We start from the raw sequence: 20,707 nt of genomic DNA, 5'->3' as shown, positions 1-20,707 counted from the left end.
ACACCACTAGGCTGAAAAAGAATAATAATGTAGGCAATAAGGAGCAGGCTTTCCTACAGAAACAGGACTCCCCTTCCTAACTGAGTATTCTGATTTCTAGATATGGACACCTATAGGTCACGTCCCTCTTTTCTTGCATTGTGTGTGGGTCCTAAATTGTCTCAAATTTAACAGGATGGATGAAAAATCCCTTCACCTAGAGAATGTCTCAAAAGACAATGCCTGAAGGCGCTGCACAGTGGTTTGGAAGCAAGAAGTTCCATCTTTCCTGAAGCAATGCTGTAACCATTAGATAAATCTATCAAAAGGCATATGACTACTGCTTTAATTTAATTTTGTGCATCTTAAGCTAAGTGGTCTAAAGGTGTCTAACAAGGCAATTCAATGTGTATACCTCATTTGAGGCGTGCATTTTCTGAACCCCAGTCTGAGTTCAGCTGAGAAGAAGTAAAGCTAATAATGCTCAATTGCACAATTAATCTCCTTCCTAAACCTTTTGTAAAAAATTTTAAGTGCTTAGAAGCTTTATTGTACAGCCATTTCCCTTTTAACATAAAAAACATATTCTTCCCAATCAAGTTCTGTGTGTTTAGAAAACACTCTGACAGAACACAGACACAAAAAACAAAAGCAAAAACATATTCATCATGTAGTGCACAATAAAACAGAAACCAGGTCTGATGCTTCTCTCAATAATATTGTTTCACTTGAATCACAATTGAATAATACTTTGAACTAAATATATTTTTTCCTTCTGTCTTTATCTTCTTCACCTCTCTGTATCATGAATAGCCAACAACTGAAAAAGCTTCCTTCAAGTATACACAAATATTAAAAATACGCTAGGCCTTTATACACAAGTGAAGCTTGCATATGATGCAATGCATTTAGCAAAGTCCTTCAGTTACCTGTATTTTCGATGTAACCTAAAACCACTGCTCTTGACCACTTTTATAGCTGTGAACGGTCCCCTGGCTCCTTTCAGTTGAGCACGGGTGTTAACCCCAGTGTCCTGGCTTACTTCCAGTTAATGTAATTATATTATGCTTGCTTAAATTCGCCAAGAGGTCCCAACTGGAGAAGTTATTCTTCACTTTCTCTTCCAAGAGATCCTTGAGAAACACTGCTAACAGAAAACATCTACCATTCATTTCCATGATGGAGGAAGTGGTCCCTATTTATAGGTATATAAATTTACACAGACATATACACATATGTGCCTGTTTATTTGTACTAATTTCTTGGATGTATGAGTAGATGCACACACACATACTCAGAGTTATTCTGGGATAGTCTCTTCAGCAGGAGGAAATATTTTTCAGCTTGTACTAGTTACAGCATTTTCTAAAGAATTATGTAACACATGAAGCAGAAAAGAACAAAACTTGAGAGGGTTTAATTAAGTGACACCAGATGCCTGTGGCAGAAGGGGCAACTTAACCTGTCTCAAGATTTCAGCTTTTAGCATGACATAATTTTTTTCCCTGAAAATATGTTATGCAATATAATGCAGAATATATAACAAAGATATAAATACATGAAAATAACAAAGAACATGTAATGAAAAATATATAAAATAAGAAAGAAATATAATGATCTAATTTATTCTTATATCCAATATTTATTTTCTGGGTAAAAGAAAGTACTAAATCTGTAATGGGGTAGGTGTTAACAGAATCTTGTGTCTGTCATCTGATGAGTAGCTAGTGGTCAGGACTTGTCCAACAAGGATAAACTGGATACCCCAACCTTTACTGCCTTTCTGCCTTAAAGTTGCACATTTGCACTTTATTCTATCCTGCTAAGTCTAAGGCTAAGGCTGTCATAGCTCATTAAGGAATCCTTTACTACATTAATGAAGTCTACTTCTCTCAGTATCCAAACCACAGAAGGGTGTGCTCAACTTCTACCACTGAAACCTACCATTGAAACTGATTTACATATATTTCATCACTTATATTATTGTCATGCTGGTGTTGTAATAATTTAGCAATGTGCCTGTGGTTTTCATTAGAGAGGGGGCTCTGCTTAGAGTTTGATATATCTTTATTCTCTCCCCACCAAATTGCATTGCAAATGTTTTGGCAAAGGACAAATGAGGAAAGATAGTCTGTTCATTAGGATAGAGGACAAGCACTCTGAAAAACCTATGGCCTCTTGATTTTTCTGTCACAGGCTTTCTATGTCTCCCTGGTTTTTCCATCTACAAAACTGCAATAATCTTTAATGAACTCATACAAATATTGTGAGGTTGAATATATCATCATGCATTGTTTGTAAATGGCTTGGAGATTTTTATGGCTAAAAGGTACTGTGAAAATGCAAAGGAGTTAATTGAAACTACAGGAGTAAATTCCTAATGTGTATCTCTGTATTTACGAGCAGATTTTTCACCTCACCCTCATGGAATTTCAAAATGTAAAAATCACAGTCAGCCCCAAAGAGCTACAATCCCAACAGATAATACAGATTAAAGGCCAGAAGAATTTAAAAATTATCATCTCCGTTTTTCAAAGGGAGAACTAAAACATGAAAACCTTTATATATGTTTTCAGGATACACAGAAAAAGAGCAGCAGATGCAGGGATGTGAAGGTAGATCTCCCTGAGTGCTTCATATAGAGGACAGTCTGGTTAGCACAGTCTCTCTGCAGCCTACCTACTGCCCTGCCATTAAGTCTAATTACTAATTTTACTTAGAAAATAAGAAAAAAGTCCTTTGAAAAGCTGCATCTAGCCTGAGAACTGAATACAGCAGCATGTTTTATGTGTTAACACCTCCTTGTTTAGTTAATTCCTTTGGTTTTGTCCCTTTTTGTGTCTTTTTTTTTCACATGGAGCTCATGAAACTCTTTTGGTTTTGATAGTGTTTTTTATTATGAGGGTTTCTTAAGGTAGCTGAAGTGGCTGAAAGCAGGGCTTGCTGAGGAAGTGCTCAGCCATGGCCCACTGGTTGGTGTCAAAAGGCCAGCATCTGGTACCATTCTCTTGGTACTCAATTGCTTCTTTCTTTCAGCTCTTTTCAGACCAAGGTACAACTTGAGAAGTGTACTTTGTGTTATAAAAGCCCTAATAGAATGGCAGCTTTATGTGCATAAATCTGTTCTCACTGCCAACACCACAACTTAGCTAAACAGCAATTGCAGTCACAATACCAGGAGGCCAAAGTTTTCTAAGACTAAATCTGTCACCTTGTCTCCTGCAACTAGCTGCCTACAGCCCTGAATATGACCTTAAATTTGATTCTCCCATTGTATAGAAGCTACAAGAAAAATACAAAGTGTTGATTTATTGTATTATAGATTTTCTCCATTTTTCTTTTTGTTTGCATGCTCATAACATAGTCATATATATTCATTTAAACACTAAGAAAAAACACAACAAAAACAACTATCAGTAAAATTATGTAAAACTCAACTGTTACAAGTTAGTAATCTGAACAAAGGGAATTTCATTTTGATTTTACTGAAATGTAAAATTTCCTCGAACTAAAACCAAACAAATACACCTTTATAGTTAACCTGAGACTCTACGAAGGCAGACAGCACCAAGTGCTAGTTCATATGGGAGGGCAGTGCTTTCTTTATTGCATTTGCCAATGTTTACCATTTTTTATAATCAGAAGAAAATCAAAGCCATGTGGACACCTACAGGGAAAACAGCAGGCCTCAAAATATTGTTGGCAGGGCAAAATTTGTGATTCTCCCCTGGCACTTCATTTTTTGTCAACTTAGTTTCAGTTACATTTTCATATTAATTTCTTTTGTTTTGTAAATTAGTTGGGCCAGGGAACAAATTTTCTCATTGTTTTTATAGAATTTTAAAGCAGCCATTCCCAGGTTAAACTCCTGTAAAGAAAAGCTTTACTTTAATACACAAGCCTAAATCTAATACATAACATCTCTGTGCTTCTAAGGCATAGGCTAACACAGCAGGTGTTTCAAGTTCCTAGGAGATACATTAAATAGACAAATTTAAACCATTCATGATTAATAAAAATGTATTTTTTTTTATTTGGAAGAGGAGGAGAATATGAAATTGCAGTGACCATACTATAAATATACCTTTAAAATATAAATAACCCTCATAACACCTGCGTGTGGGGAAACAAAGTAATATTCTAGAGTGTGTTTAATAGAACTGGAAAAAGGCACACCCCATCCCCCAGTATTAAATGAAATATTGAAATGCAAGTGCATAGCAGTAATAATTTTTAAAACAGGGTCCCAAAGTAATGAACAAACAGCCAATAACTAGAAAATCACCTGAAGAGTTGAATTCAAAAGGCTTATTAAAAATATCAAATTTACCTTATAAAAGGCTTGTGTAATTATATGCATCATGATATAACATGCAGGGCACACAAGGCAAGCACGAGCTCTATGGACCTGAACAACTTATGACTGTATGTGTGCAGAAAACATAGCAGGTTCCTAAGCACGTGGATGCATAAATGTCCAGGAGAGGGAGCCTGAAGGCAATTTGCAGTGCACCACTATGGACCTGCCTTGCTTTGAAAGTTTTGCCTATCTTGCCGTTTGTCAGCAGAGGACCTGAGCAGATCAAGGGTTAATCAGACAGGCTACATGTTAAACTCAGTTGGCACCATGCTCCGAACAAAACCTGTGGGATGTGAATTCTGCCTTTGCTGGGTATCAAACCTCTTCCTCAGGCACTAAGAAAAGACGATACACGTTTTCGTCCTCCAGTTTTAGCGACTTGTGTTAAACAGAACTACAGCAGGCCTGAGGATGCATGTCAGAGCTCTTGTTCATTAGATTGAATGAAAAGATAGGATCTGGTCATGAGAATATTGGTCTTTTTGTTCCATTTCTTTTACGTCGCAAAATCTAAACTGAGGCTAGATAAGAATTTATTCATGTGAAAACCACGGTGTAAACAATTTGAAGTTCATGAGACTGTATTATGTGTTCTTAGACTGAGTATTGGGAGCAGTACATTTTCTGTTCTATACACAATGGGATGCTGGATTGGTTAGTAGCTCTAGATTTGACATCCAGTTAATATCACATCTCAATATGTAAATCTTTTGGCTGATTCCTAGTTAAGCCTATTGGAAAGAGACTGTGTTGCAGATTCCTGGAAGTCCCTTATGAATCCAGTGGGTGGTTATTTAACATCTTGCTTTTTCATTCCTCTTAGTGTAGTGTCAATCCTATCTGTCAGGGAGGGAATTAATCATGGTGAATCACTATTTACAAAGAGAAGAGATTGGTTATCCAAGGAGACTTCAATGACTGCAAGCCAAACCCCTAAGTAAACTTTGTGATGTTACAAGAGGAAAAACAAAAGAGTGAAAGAGTAAAAACACCACCTGTGGATTCCTCGTATGTAAATGAAGCTACAAGGAGTGTATGAGCAGTGCAAAATTCTGGTTTTCCTTCATGTAATGAAAGTATCCATTGGGCTGGTAAAAGAAAGAGCTGAGGGCAACTGATATCACGTGAGGGAAATATCTCTGTCATTTGCCTTCTGAAACCTAATGGACTCTTCTCCCAATAAGACAGAGGAGACATGTAGCCACTTAAAAGATGTCTGCTAGCCAAGATGCATTTCTCTTGACCCTGTAAGATCTGGTATGTAAACTATTCTGGTGGCTTTGAGTGTTAGAGTCATTATTTTCTCCACTGATATTTTTTTTTACATGAATAAGACATGCACTTTTTCCATACAAGTTATCTTAAGAAGCTAGAAATTTAGTTGTGAATGTTTGATTAGATATGGGGAAGTAAGTTAAGGCTTATAATTAAATACATGTAATGGGTTTCAAATGGTCTCCAAAGAAACTCAGAGGAAAATGCATGTACAAATGCTTAGATATTGGTTTGTTTTTTATTCATGTTCGCACATAGAAACCAGTAAGTATAAATAACAAGAACTTGGTGTTTCTCCAGCTATCTAAAACACTGTTCTATTTTAAATATTTCCACGTTTTTATGCAACCGAAATATTTTTATGCAAACAGCAATGATATATTTCTCCTTTGGAGTGATTAGACACAGTGAATGAAAAATCCCATCAGTACAATAGCATTATGGCTTTGACTATAGAATATTTCAGGAAACACACTTACATCTTCAGGGAGGCCAGCTAATGGTAGGATATTGCAGAGCAGATACAATGACACAGCAATGACATATGATATTTTCTCATTTTTTCCATAATCTCTCAGGCCAGCAGAAGTTTAATTCAATGACCAACCCTCATTAAATAAGATGATACTGATTTACAGTTAAAACAAAATGACAGACTGGTTTACAAAGTAACTTGAACGCGTTCTTTAAGAAACTTTGAGGAAAGAGACACTCAGACTGGCATAAACTCCTTCATTCTTTTTGAAACTTCATCATATCTAGTATACAAGTTAGAGTTGGCCAGATCCTAGACTCTTTCCTACCTCTGGTAAGTCCACAAGACCAGAAATGCAATGGAAACACCACAGACAACATTCTGGTGCTGTAGATCAGTGTATCTCCACATGCCTCAATGGAGCTATGTCAGCTTACACAAATTGGGCACCTTCATTTCTGCCTTGCAAATTGATCAGGAACCACGTGTATTGAATTCTGCGTCCTTACTTATAGATCTGTCTCCAGTACATCTGACAGCACTCTTCATAAGTTAAAGGTTTTGTGAGTCACAGTTAGTTGCAGATAAAGTATCCCAAAATATCTGCCTTGAAGGAGGAATAAGAAAGGCCATGGACAAAATGCCTAACTGTAGAGACAAATAAAGCTTCAGCTGGTTACATGGAGATGGATGTTCCCATTTAAATGCTGCTGTTGGCTCCATTCTGCAAGATGTCAGCAAAGTATTGAGCACGTATGACTTTATGAACAAAGGACAACAGGATTTCTTGTGTGCTAGTTTGCTTTGTGTTAACGAGGCACAACCAGTTGCTTGCAGTCATTTTGTCTCTAAGTCTTTGCTGAAAAGTTCTTTCACTCTGTGCACAGACAAATCAGGCACATTGAAAAGCTGATCTTCAGGTAGGATTTTTGAAGTACTTAAGAAATAAAGGGAAAATTTGTTTTCAAGGTTAGAAAAATTTTGTCTTTGGTGCTATTCCCATATGATCCATGGAGCTATAGTAGGGGTGAATTTTGCTTGTCAAGTTTAGCCAACACTTAATGTAAAACTAATTTGCCTGCATCTAATCCCATAACCAGCCTCTTCCACTTTACAAGGTCAGAAAATGGGAGCTGGTGTTACTGACATCACAGATTTTCTTTTAAGGAACAGGCAGGAAATGTTACCTCACTTCTTATTTGCTATGCAATAATCACATAGTGTCATTTTGTTTATTAACCATATGTTGATATATGATTGCAGTATGAAAGTGACACAGTCCAATCACAGCAATTGCTAGCAGGTTAGATTTGCTTTAAATCATGCCTCTTCCTCCAGTAAAAACAAGTGAAGTGTCATTCAGTTGTCAAACTCAGCACCAAAAGCAAGTAGAAAGTTGTACCAGTGGGTACAACCAGTAGGTGGGTGAGAGGCTTTCTGTATTCTATTATTAAATATTAAGATAAACACATTTAACAAGTTCTACAGTTGGTGGTGGTTTCATAGGAGCCGTTGTGATGCTAGTTCTGGATACAGCAAGTAATATTTACTCCAGAAATCAAAGTAGGGGTTTTGTTTCCAAATCTTACACTTCTTACAATCATATTATCAATATGTGATGAAATAGTGACACAGGAAAATAAAATGTATTTTCTGCTGTGAAAATGCAGGAGGGCACAATCAAGTCCAAACCATGAGAGGACACCCTGGATCTCAACTGCTACATCACTGCTGTTGTAGTCATTGATTTTCTGAAACTAGTTCAACATGATCTTATAATTAGTTTGGATTTTTGTCCCCTCATTTTTTCTGTCCATTTTTTCCTTCATTATTCCCTTTAGCATTTTGTTTCTCTTGTTTCAATGGTAAATTCCAAGCAAAGAAAGTTCAATATAGCACTGCTAATTTTACTGGGTTTTCAGAGGGACTCTCATGTAATAGCTGTTTGTGAAAACTGACATTATCATTAACCTAATAGGTAAAAATACATTTAAAACAATGGAACGATAACTTTTCACACCTGCCAATCATTTACTGTGAAATTCCATGAAAATATTGCATTTTCTGCATTAAAGCTGGTACTGTCATAGAGAACTAGAACTTAAGATAGCACTAAGATACAATTTCTAAGCATATAACTAGATTATACTAAGCATATGGTGCAGTGGCACCCTAATTGCTCAGCTGGCTACAGAAAAAGATATAACAGAGCACACCATGACTCACCACCATTCCAGGCAGATGTGTTTCCTTTCCAAGGGAAGGAAGGCAGGGAAGGAAGTGCACAAACCTCACTTTTATATGGCTTTGATGGTTTAGACAGAGACCATATTAACTCTGTTTTTCCAGATTTTCTTTTCTGTAATACCTAGTAAAATTCCAGCAGGCATCTAAATCACTTTTGAGATTAAAGTTCACTTTTAAAACTAGCTTGGGCATATGGGACGAAACTCTAGCCATATTATATAGCAGTCTGATCACCCTTAAAAAAAGACTGTGATCATACAGCTTCTTAACAGCTTGATATCTGACGATAGAAGTGTTTTATGTTCCTAAAGACTTTGTTTGAAGTATCCTTAAAATTTTATTCTAAGATTCCTATCTTTCAGAATAATGTTTTGACATAGAAGTGTTAGCAACTCCCTGCTGGGGTCTGAAGTTTGCATGTAATTCATTGTGTATGCAAGCTTGTGTCATTTATATACCCAGAAACATCTACGTAAATAGACCCCCAATTTTAGAAGTCTCGGTACTATGTATTTGCATTATGTGTGACTATGCCCCCATAAAATGTAGTCATAAATTGCACAGGCCCTGGGATTAGGGTGTGAAATATGATATTTTATCTGCTTCAATTATTTATCCATTTTTTGTGTTCAAATTCATATTGGCATTACAACTCAGTAGCTAGGTAATGGGCATGATTTATCTTTACAGGTTAAAATACCAGCTTGTTAAAAGCCTTTGTCAGAAAATAAGTAAGTGATTTATATAGACTTTCATGTTAAGTTTTGGAATTGTAGACATTTTCACATTTTTAAATGAAAGATTCCCTCCTTTTTCTCAAGATCAATTTCCATTTCAAAATATAACTTTCCACAGCTTGCCCTCCATCACTTAAACATTTTAAGAAGACAAAATTTATTTCAAGGTAACACTGTAGGAGTGTCACTACACAGATATTTCATTTATCCAACTGGACCTCCATTATGAAATCTAAATATCTTAGCCCAAAACTTTTGACCAAACTTCGAGTAGAAAGTTCTTCAAAATCTTAAAAATCCCCAGTGCAAGAGAACCATATTCCTGCAGGCTTATAAATTCAGCCTGATCTTGAACTACAGAATTCTTACTCCTGATAAAGCATGCAAAAGTCTTCAAGATGTTTCACCGCAGAAGGACCTTAACTCTGTCATTCAGTCTTGCCCCAACAAAGCTTATTCGAACCATGTCCCTCCAAACCATCACTGGTCACTATCACTAGACTGGTGGCAAATAACGTATTTACTCTCCCCCTTGATTTGCTACACAAATATCTCTATATGCATCAGATGTAATTGGTGGTAAATGCCTGACCAACTTCATTGCCACCCATTTAGCTGCTTGGCTGGCTGTGTGACGTTGCTGGCTCCAGTCTCTGTAACCTAACCTAATTTAATCACTATGCTGGCTGCAGGGACCTGCAGAAGGTTAGCTGGGAAGCTCAGCTGAACCTTAGCTTGTATGGGCTGGGAAAGAAGATGGGAGCCCAAGAAGGACAGATGGATTAATATGGCTGTAGTCCTAATTTTCAAGAGGCAAGGCAGTTCAGAGAAGATGATGGAATGGTCTTGGGAAAAGGTAAAATATGGGGACAGGGCAGGAGAAAGGGTCTTTCTCCTCCTGTGTGCACACGCAGCCCAAAATTCTAGCCAGAATCAAATCCTTCTGCCTCTGCAAAGGTCGGAAGTTCCTGTATTGGTCTCTACAGGGCTGTTGTAGACTCCAGTATTCACAGAGCAGATTTGGTCCTTTTCTGTGATAAGAATGTGCTAACTAATCCTTCTCACTTGTTGCCACTGATCTCAGAACTGAAAAGCTCATTCTAAAGAGAAGGGGAAACAGTTCACCAGTTCTAATTCTCCTAAACTGTTTATTCCCTTGGGCAAAATAATCAGCTAACACACCTGTGGAAAGTGAGTATGGAGCAGAGAAAAGCCAGCAGGGAAACTCCCTGAAGCCACAGCTGTGCGTGCTGTCACTGGAGTATGCCCAGTGCATAATGGCACATTAGGTAGGCATTGATCTCAGCCAGTTTATGAGGTCTGTTACAGAACTGAATCACTTACTGCTGAAACCCATGGAGCAGAAATTACTACTTCCTAAACTAATCCATTTTCAAATTAGCTTCCAATTGTGACTGATGACCTCACTGCAAATCAGTTTACCTAATTGCTAGCACTCACTACATTCACTAAGGGAAGAGAAATGAATCTTTTTATCTCTTTCTTTGCCTTTTTTTTCTTAATTTTTAAATTCCTCACAGCTTGCTTTCACACTGCTCCAACTCGGAAGACAGGCTTATGAAAAAGATGACTGCTTAATTGTCTACTCTTATTCAGAGCACAAGAAGAGATAAGGGAAATCAATGACTGTCAATGCCTCACTGACAGGGGAATTGAGAATGTGTATTCGTTTGTTTGTGCAGCTTTCCTAAGTTGTTACTTAGCATCTGTACCAGAAAAAGATACAGAGACTTCTGCAAAAATGGATTCTGTTTCTTGATTATTGTGTATAATGATAGGCAGTTCATTTCCCAGTTTAAGACAAGTCTTAACAAAAGGATGTGCACAAGAGCTGATATAAAGGTTTGATGCCTATGTAACTTTTAAAAGTGGATAGCAGAAGCAGTTACAGGTTCTCTCCTAAGTATGTTCTAGATAACTTTCATTATGAGAGGTGAGGTTTTGTTGTGCTTGGTTGTTGTTTTATTTTTAAGTTTCAGAGAAGAATAAGAATACCTTATCTTATATAAGCGCTTCAAACTGAAAACCAGAAAACACATAATCAAAACAACAAATACAGGAATATCCTATTTCAAAAAACCTCAGGCCTCTGTAAAATTACAGGGACTTTGTCTGGGACAAATAAGTATCATCGAATCCTCCCCGAATCTGATGGGATTGAATTCCAGGCAGATATCTCTTTAGAGCTAAGTGACTCATTTATGTGTGGCATATATTCTACATGATAGGATAAAGTGTATCATAATGTACATATAAATAAGCTCTATCTGAGTACCATGTAAACTTATCTCTATTTTTACCGTATTATGGATCACATACAACTAAGAAATTGTACTAGAATAATGAAAAAGGAATAAAATAGACTCTTAGCACTAATTCAGTAAAAGAAGTCATATAGACCTATTCTACTGTTCCTTAAAGCAAACAGCACAAATTAAGTAACTGTTAAGTCTATCCACATGAACTTAGTGAGAAAAGGATCTCTGTGCAGCTGAGTAAGGGGTAGTCCAGATTTCCATTTTGCTGTGTCAGCTGGCTCAGGAGCAAATCTGCATTTCCTCCTGGAGAGATACAGATGTACTTTTTTTAATAGCAAAATAGCCAATATGTCTCTAAATATGATTATCATAACCACATATAACTTGTTGTACAACTATGCTCAGCTTCATAGGTAGGGCAGAAAGCCAGAAAATGTGGTGAACATATCCTCTTCCCCAACCCCTTGACCTACTAGTGTGATGTTTATCTTCATGCTGACATTCCTAAAAATCCATATTTCCCCCTTAAATCAAGCTACCATATATTGAGAACAGAATAGCAACTAATGTTCTTCTGGCGTTTTGGAAGCATATTTTCTTTGCATGAATTGCCTTGCTTTTGCTTTCCTTTTGCACGCCTCTGTCTATTGAGTCTACATTTTTTTCTGACTGTGTGACTCTGCAGCCACTCCTGGTTACATGTTAAAGAAATCCCAAGGAAACATTGTGGCTTGTGGTTTCAAATGTCAGTTTTACTATGTCCCCGAAATTTAGACATGAATGACACGTTGACCTTTGAAGTAGCATTGTCCTGGGACATAGCTGAAATTTTCTGTTAAAGTGAGGTTTGACTTTAACAGAAGAGGAATGTTCAGATAGACTGATTGGTACATGGCCCCTGGCTAGGCTAAAAGTATAGCTTTCTCTCTCCGGCCTAATTCCTAGCATAGGAATGCAGAGACAAAAGGAAACACAATAGGGAGATAAATCTAGCAGATATTCTTCTGAGCAGCTTTATAGAAATTTAAGCTACAAATTGGAACACATACTAATTCTTTTGGTTTCATCCATTTTTTCCTATGCTTAATTATCATTAAAATATGCAATGCTATTTTGAAATTTACATAGACTGATGAGGTGTTTTTTTTTCTTGGGGAAATGTTTTGTGAAAATTCTAAAGTAACTGGATAAGGTATAGCTTATTTTCTTAAGAGTTCTCTAATCAACAATACTATGCAACCAAGATTCCAAAATATTTAGACCCCCTCTGAAACACATGGAATTGTTGGAGGCACAGAAATGCACTAGTGACCTCAGAGCAAATTTTAATATTCTCAAGTATTGCTTCTGTATACTAAAATCTTTTGAAATGTTGTCTAGCTACTCTTCTATGATATCTGGTGCTAAACGCTGTTCTTTATTTATCTAAACAGGAGTTCTCCTTCAGTGAATCTCCCAATATAAACAAGATAATTGAATTAAGTAATTATAAGTGTTACTGAAGAACAGACCCATGAAACCAAACTCATCTTCTATTAAGAAAGCTCAATGTCATTGTAATTTTCCCATCCCATTTCAAAGAGTCTTCAGAAATGAGACTTTGTTAACGTTCCTAAAAATTTAGTTTTCAGATAGGACCTCAGAAAAAGTAACCAAACATGGTAGTTCAGGATCCTGTCAGGAAGTAGGAGGATACCATCAAAATACACTAAGCACTTGTAATTGATTTCCAACAAGCACAAATTATTATGATGGCACACATGACAGTGATCTAGAACATTAAAGTCACCTCTTATTAGCATTTATCTCCTTCCATTTCTCAAATCGTGGCAAAATTCCCCCCATGATTATGCCCAAAATTGCAACCCATACATAACCTAAACATGCAGAAGAGCAGAAAGCAGTGATGGTGATCTGGAAGAAGGAGAAAAGCAATAATGTAAGGAAAGGCAGCAGAAAGAAAGGATGCCTAAACTATGTCCGTCAGGATCACACTCGTTTAGAAGCAGTTGCATAATTACATTATTGATAAAAAAGATTGTACAGAAAGGATGTGGTTCATTTTGCAAATATTCATTTGAAAATCAGTAAAGTGATGCAAAAACAAGATGTGAAAGGGGAGAGGAAAACAGTCACTTCATTTTCCATCTACTTATTTACAGCTTTTAACATTTTCTGAACACAGGCAATTGAGCCTTAGCGTGCTAAATCTAAGAAATCATTTGTCAAGGGTTTGATGCTCACAAACCAGACTTCACATTACACAAAATGTAGGTGGTTTTTTTTTCTGTTATTCATTTAGACACACGTATGTTGGCTTATCAAAGCCTCTATATGGAAAACAATATACTTCAAATGCACACTGTGTGAGGACTGGCAGATACTTGATACTACTTTGGAACTGGAATATAAAGCATCAAAATTGTGGCAGAAGTGGAAGAAATCTCAGCAACAGAAGTCATTGACTCTTTGATGTAGGAAAAAGTTTCAGTTGCCAGCATTTTTATAACATCCAGATTGGGCAACTGAGACTATGGCTTTGATGCAAGATTACTTCCGTTCTAAAGACAAAGTAAATACAAACTTGCTTATATTGCTAAAGTTCAATGGAAGATAATTGCCTGTCACTGAATACGGTGGCCCTGTTCATCCAGGATTTGTAGTATGCAGGACAACAGTTCTGTGACCCTTTCTTCTCACAGCCTCAGTGCCCTCTAAAATAGTGTTCTTACACACACACGCACTTCGTAGTAGAAAAGATAATGAGATAACTGAACATTTGAAAAGGAGAACTTAAAATACTATTTTCCCTGATGAATAGAAAATAATCTGTAGTAGAGGACTCAATCTTAATCATTTGGATTTTTAAAACAAAAAGCCCCAACCAACAAATAACTTTACACTCTTCAGTCACTGTAAATGGTACAAAAATGCACATAATATAAACTAATTTTGAAGCTTTTTTACTCTCTTGTACTGATGTGAAACAAAACAATAATTAGACGTGCTGTCATTTCTGTATGAATTGTCCATTAAAATAAAAAATATTTTTGCTGTGATTTCAAAACTAGGATCATATCTGGGAGACTCTACAGAATGGGCATCAAGATTTTCCCCATTAGACAGTATCTAACTGTTGATGGATTTCATAGTCACATCATGATTCTGTACTCCATCTTTCTGGAGTACAATCCTGCCAAAAAAAAAAATCTGTATAAAAGATGGATTTTATTTTCTAACATTTGTAAAACGATAAATTACATCATTCAGTTTTATAAGTTAATACTAGTATGTAAGACTGAAGAAGTACAACTGCTGTCTAAAAGAAATTAGAATCAGTGGAGTTTAATGGGTGTCTCTTAAAGTTGTTGGAATAAATTTAGTATTATACTAAGCATAGCACAAAGCATATGATTGTTTCATAAACTATCCTGAACATACTAAAAAGATATGCAGACAAGAGAACAGGAGGAAAAATACAGTATCTACCATGCTGCTATCATGACTGACATTTTAATCAGCTCACAAGTGCATGGGGACTGCAGTATGTTTAGACTTAATTTCCACATGTACAGTGCAGCCATTACAACTAGTCTCTTCTACATCTGGGAATTAGTTCATAACGTTGCAACTGTTGCTCATCTGGTCTTCTGCTGTCTTTGCCATGAACATGAGTCTTGACAGAGAAGCTGTGGCTGGATATAATAGCTAGCAGATATTAATGTAGTCCCCCTAGGTATACTACTTGAGAACACACCTCTGTAAGCAGAGAGGATCCCAAACCACAGTGCTTAGAATTGGAACTGAATAAAACAGACTGGATTACAGACTTTGAATGCTGCTTCTTGCGCTTGGATAGGAAAAGCAGGGTGGGCGAGTGGTGCGGTAGGTATGGCAGCGCGCACAGAAAACTACCAGTACTACAGCTCCTCTCAGGAGTACTGCTGTTGTTCATCTGCAGCTTTTAGGGGATATACATGGAGCAAAGGCAATCTGCATTACAGCTGACTGGGACTTCTACAGCAAAGTCTTTGTTCTATCAAAAAATTATGATTCTCAAAACCATTTTTTTTCTAATGAAAACTAATCATTTTCCAGAAGATTTTCTTTTTGAAACTTTTCTCAGATAGATCCAACAAAGAATATCCCAAAGGAGTACATTTGCCTTGACTGTACTATTCCTTAGACAAAACAAGAGAAGAGAAAATTAATGTATGTGTGTCATGGTCCAATGAAGATAATTTATATAATTGTGGAACAGCAGTCAGAAAGACTCTATCTCTCCAAGACTGTAAAGCACACAGAGTGACATCCTTAGAGATGCTTCACAAACAGCTTTGTCAGTTCTGCTTTTAAGGGATCACCAAGGACCAGAACTAGGGAGAGATTGAACTGCCATCTCCCATATTCCCTGAGATCTAGAACGACCTTCCACAGAAATTTCATTCTTTTATCCCATCAATCTAGCCAGACTCTTGCCCCATATTTAATTATTTTCACAAACCTAAACAGATGCTATAAAAGCAGTGAAGAAAGACTTATTTTATCCTAGGATTTATCAAAGATATGAGAGCAAAAGAGTTTTCTTTTGCTTTTTAATCATAAGTGATCTTTATAAATATTCAACTATTTTAAAGCATTCGTATATTAGTATTACTAAGAAAGTAAGGATGTAGGGGTTTGGAAGTTTGGGAATTTTTTTTTCCTATCCTGTTTTTCCTTTACATGATTTGATTCAGCATGATGAAGGAAATAAAACAAATCTCCAAACGCTGAAATCTTTCAAAAACCAAAGTTCCAGCTTTCCGGCCAGCCCTCTTCCACATGGAGGCCAAATGTTATGGTCACGTTATTAATTCAGTCTGCACAAGAGGTTGTGGTTCTCTTGCTGGAGGAGCTGTGCTATGTACTATGGTGCCAGAAAATCTGACAAGTGCCCTCCCTCCTAGTACAGTATTTTGGAGAGAGGAAGCACAGAGCAGAAGGTGGACTCTCCATGGGCTACTGGGGGATGGTTTGCACAGCACTTTGTGGTGTGGTTTGAGGGGAGGGAATATTGAAGCTTTTCAACAGCCCTTCTCTCTCCATCTTCTGCTGTTTGGGCAGGACAAAGACAAACCCAGCAGAAAGAAGAAACTAGGGTTTTCTCTTTCCTGCTTTTCTTACTATCTCAGAACAAGTTCTACCAGCAAATTCTAATAGATCATGTGTTACATCCAGTGCCTTAGAATATGTATTGGAAATGGTTTTGGAAGTAGAATAAAAGCAAATATTTCGTAAGAATAAGTGCTCAATTTCAGACATTGTTTTAAGCCACATTCAACACTATGAAATAGGTTGTTTTCTGCTTTTGTTATCTTCCCCCATTTTAAAATACCTGAGAACTACTTTTAATACTCCTTTCACCTTTCAGGTAAACTTCACATTGACTACTGTGAACACAAGGATTAGATCTTGGGAAGATGATTGAAACCCTAATAAATTTGAAACCGTTTTCAATTAGTACACAGGAAATTTACTTTGTGAGCCATGACTTGTTTTATTAGTGCCCTGGAGGGCAATTTAGATTGGAAAAATCAGGACATCATTGTTTGCCAAAAAAAGAAAACAGATACTTTGCTTTCATCTATACTCTGGGATACAGCCATGAAAATAGGACAAAAATATTATTGAGTATCAGAAAATATTTATACATTGGGGTCAATCATAGTTCCAGAGTGTTGGAAATGACATTCACCCCATTCTGAAGTGTGTAGTTTGCTTGGAAGTTTGCCACGTGCTAACATACTACTTTTACTTTTAAATGAACCTGAAGTAAACCCTTTATTTTATATTTTTAATATGTACACTTAAGATGTGGGAACAGTTGCTCAAGAAAGCAGGAAATTTATAGTATCTCTTGATCTTCAGTCACCCTTGTTTTCTGTTGTGTTGCATCCTATACTCCATTCTCTGTTTTTCTTTTCTGTTACTGCTCAGCTTGTCAGCTAGCCAGGAATAGAAAACTTCAGCAAAGGCATAAGACAGAGAAAAGCAGGTACAGCGACGGACCTCTGCCAATGCATAATCGCTTTTACAAATATGAATAGCAAGATCAACTTTTATGACTGCAAAATTTGTTCTGCCAATTGTAGCCTTGCCAGTCGGGTGAAGGAGAGGATATACTTGATGAAATAACTCTTAATATGTCTTTGCCTGACGTATCTGAGCATCAACTACAAAAGCGTTCGTTGTGTGTTAACTTGCCTTGACCTCATCCACCTGAATAAGGGCTTCTTACAGTGTGGTCTCTAATTTAACAATGCTTTTTAATCACAGCCACGTCAGTGTCTTTCACACTTCAGCAAGCTCCTTCAAATGATGCCAAGCTCAGTTAGATTCAGCAGCACCAGACCATGGCTTAAACACTTAGGGCTAAATTATCATAACTCTTCCTTGGTTGTGCAAGGGAGGGAGAAGTCTCCCCTTCTGTTTCCCCGACTGTGAATGTAACTCCAGGGGGAAAGAATAGGAATATGAGAAAACCCTCGTGTACCTTGCTTCATATGCAGCAGCTGCTACATAGGGCAAGAAAAAATATTCCCCAATAAAAGAAATGAAGTGCTTTAGTCTTTTCACCAAAGCATGTACTAGAAGGATGTGACTTCAAACAAGTATTCATACCATTTAACATTAGGTTTCATCTGTATAGTAAGTGCACTGTGATTAGGTAAAAAAGGCTGCTCCAGAAAATCTTTCAGAATATCTAAATAAAACTAGTACTTAAAGCCTACCTCTGTGTGAAAAACCTCTATGTATAGTGATCGCAATTACTCCAGGGTCCACACAAGTGAAATTACCCCACAGTCAGTCACAATTTACATTAAAAAGTGAACATTTAAGAATACAAGGGTGTTCAGTAATGCATCTCCAGAAATAGACAGGTTTTGTGAGGGTATCACAACGCCTCCAGGTTTTCCTTTCCCATTTGAAGCTTTTACCTTCAAAATTTGTGCTTCTCAAATCATAGATGCAGTAGCTGAGCTCTTACACCTGAAACTCTTACAGACATGCAAATATCCAGCCAAGAGTTTAACTTACAGGAGGCTAATGTAAATGTAAATATTGCTTCCCCCAGAATGGATAGCTACCTGGTGTGAAAACAGCATTTACAGTTCTTAGCTGTAGTGCACCTACTGTCCTATCACATCTTCACCCTCTGGACACATCTGACCTTGAGTCAGAAATACCATAGTCCTGGTTCCCAGCTCCCCAGGAGGGAGGGACATTGGCATGCTCATCCACTGAAATTTCCCAAATGAAAGCAAAATGCACAAATGGTGTCCTAATGAGCTGTGTTCCCGCTTCAGTAAGCAAGCACGACATTGTCAGGACACGTACAAGAACGGAAAGGAACATCATAGACTGCATCTTTGCCTTATTATATGCATGATATTTATCTGTCTCCATCAAAGCAGATGTGTTAAAAAGAACTTCTAGCTGAGGATTTAACAGAAAATAAATCAAAACTGGTACTCTAATCCTTTACATACATTTCAGAGTAATAGTTAAGATTTTTAAGGAACATTGTAGTTTTACACAGAATTATTCTTTACTAGGGAGCAAACAAGATCAAACAGTTGGCTGTAACTTATTTAAATGTGTTAAAAGAAAAGAGAAAGAAAAGAAAAAGAAAAAAGAAAAGAAAAGAAAAAGAAAAAAGAAAAGAAAAGAAAAGAAAAGAAAAGAAAAGAAAAGAAAAGAAAAGAAAAGAAAAGAAAAGAAAAGAAAAGAAAAGAAAAGAAAAGAAAAGAAAAGAAAAGAAAAGAAAAGAAAAGAAAAGAAAAGAGCTTACCTCACAAAGGCAGAAGTGTTTAGTGGTCAAAGCAAAATTTTCCAATCTGATTGATGCCTTTTTTGATACTCCTAGAGGAAAATAATTTTAAAATTTGAAAACTGCAACTAATTTATGGAAAAGACATGAAAGTTACCTACATGTTTTGAAAAGTAAATATGAACATAATCAATTACCATAGCATTGCTTTAAAACATCCAAAGCCTTGACTATATAACATGGAAAATTCTAAATTCGATACGATTTGGGAAAGTGCAGAACAGGGAGGCTCATGATGAAACACAGTCATATTGCTCTTGTATAAAATATCAACCTTTTTGCTGTAATGAAGTGAAGTCATCTTGATTTGCAACTGCAGTTTGTTAAGATTGTCTCATTAATAGGAAAAAAAATCAACAGCAAACCAACCTGCCCCTTTGCCCCCAAGCCTCTAAATTTTTATTGGAATGAAGTTGCATCTCCTTATAAAGGCGAGTTTAGACATAAGACATTGAACAAAATTATTTTCACTTTCTGAAACATTATAGTGTGATTTTGCTTTGGCCCACTCAGTTTATCTTACTTAAGAAAATGGGATGCAGGGAACGCTTCTTTGGAGAGGATGCATGCAGTTTTGCAGTGCTTCATGAATAACGCACGATGCAGGTGAGGAGCATTGCATAAGTAACCCTATGGCAATAAAAGCAGCAAGCAAGAGCACATGCCAAGAAGCCTGAATGCTGTAATGCAGATATCAGGTTGTCTGTGCCCAGGAGCAGGGCAGAACTACTATGCACTTTTTGGAATTACAGGTCTACTTAGACACATATGTGGATATCCACAAAGGCTAACTACAGCCAAGAAAAGTTGATTAGAAAGCCAAGTTCATGTTGGAGTAGCTCAGAACACCTAACTTTAAACTTCAGATGTAAAAGAGCCTCACTGCCTTCTCTTGAAAAACTCAGATAATTCACCTTCCTACACTAACTTCAGTCTATGTAAATGCCCCTTTCTCCACCCAGCCTGTTTCTTTTTAATTTTCCCTGAAAAGGTGCAAGAAAATGGGCTAAGTGAAAAATATTTAAGACTTTGTACAACTCATTAAGAAAAACTTTGCTCACACAAACAGACCTTCCAGGCACTGGCGCGTAACTGCTACTGGCAATATGACAAAATTACCACTGCTTGACGTCTATCACATGAACATGAACACCCTGGGCTGTAGTTTCCTGCTCTGGGACCTAGAACACACCCTGGATCAAGAGGTGCTAAAGAGTGAAAGGGCTACAGATGAATAGAGGAAAATACAAACCTGTCTAGTGCTTGGTATGTGGAATTTTCCATGAAAAATTGTGTCCAAATGGAACTAAACCCAGTTTGGGCTACAGTCAGTTTATTTCACTGAGTATTTCAAATTAAAGATTTCTGTTTGGAATGCATGTACTCTGTTAGTTAATGCTGTTGTGTTTCTGATAACAGATACTATGGAACCCTACAGATTTGGAGGATACATATGTGCTTGCACAATTCCTAACATTCCTT

General features: G+C 36.9%; 1 protein-coding gene across 2 annotated transcripts in view; it reads right to left on the bottom strand.

The window, feature by feature from the left end:
* SEMA3A (semaphorin 3A) overlaps positions 1-20,707 on the bottom strand; it is a 410,652-nt gene that overhangs the window by 223,356 nt on the left and 166,589 nt on the right. For both annotated transcript variants that reach the window (XM_069875193.1, XM_069875106.1), the window contains exon 2: positions 19,187-19,257. The gene's annotated coding sequence lies outside the window, so the exon portion shown is untranslated. The remainder of the gene's footprint in view (positions 1-19,186; positions 19,258-20,707) is intronic.

The sequence above is a fragment of the Phaenicophaeus curvirostris genome, chromosome 1 (assembly GCF_032191515.1).
Source record: "Phaenicophaeus curvirostris isolate KB17595 chromosome 1, BPBGC_Pcur_1.0, whole genome shotgun sequence".
NCBI classification, from domain to species: Eukaryota; Metazoa; Chordata; class Aves; order Cuculiformes; family Cuculidae; genus Phaenicophaeus; species Phaenicophaeus curvirostris.
Note: the sequence above shows the minus strand (reverse complement) of the source record. Positions and strands in the feature narration are given on the sequence as shown.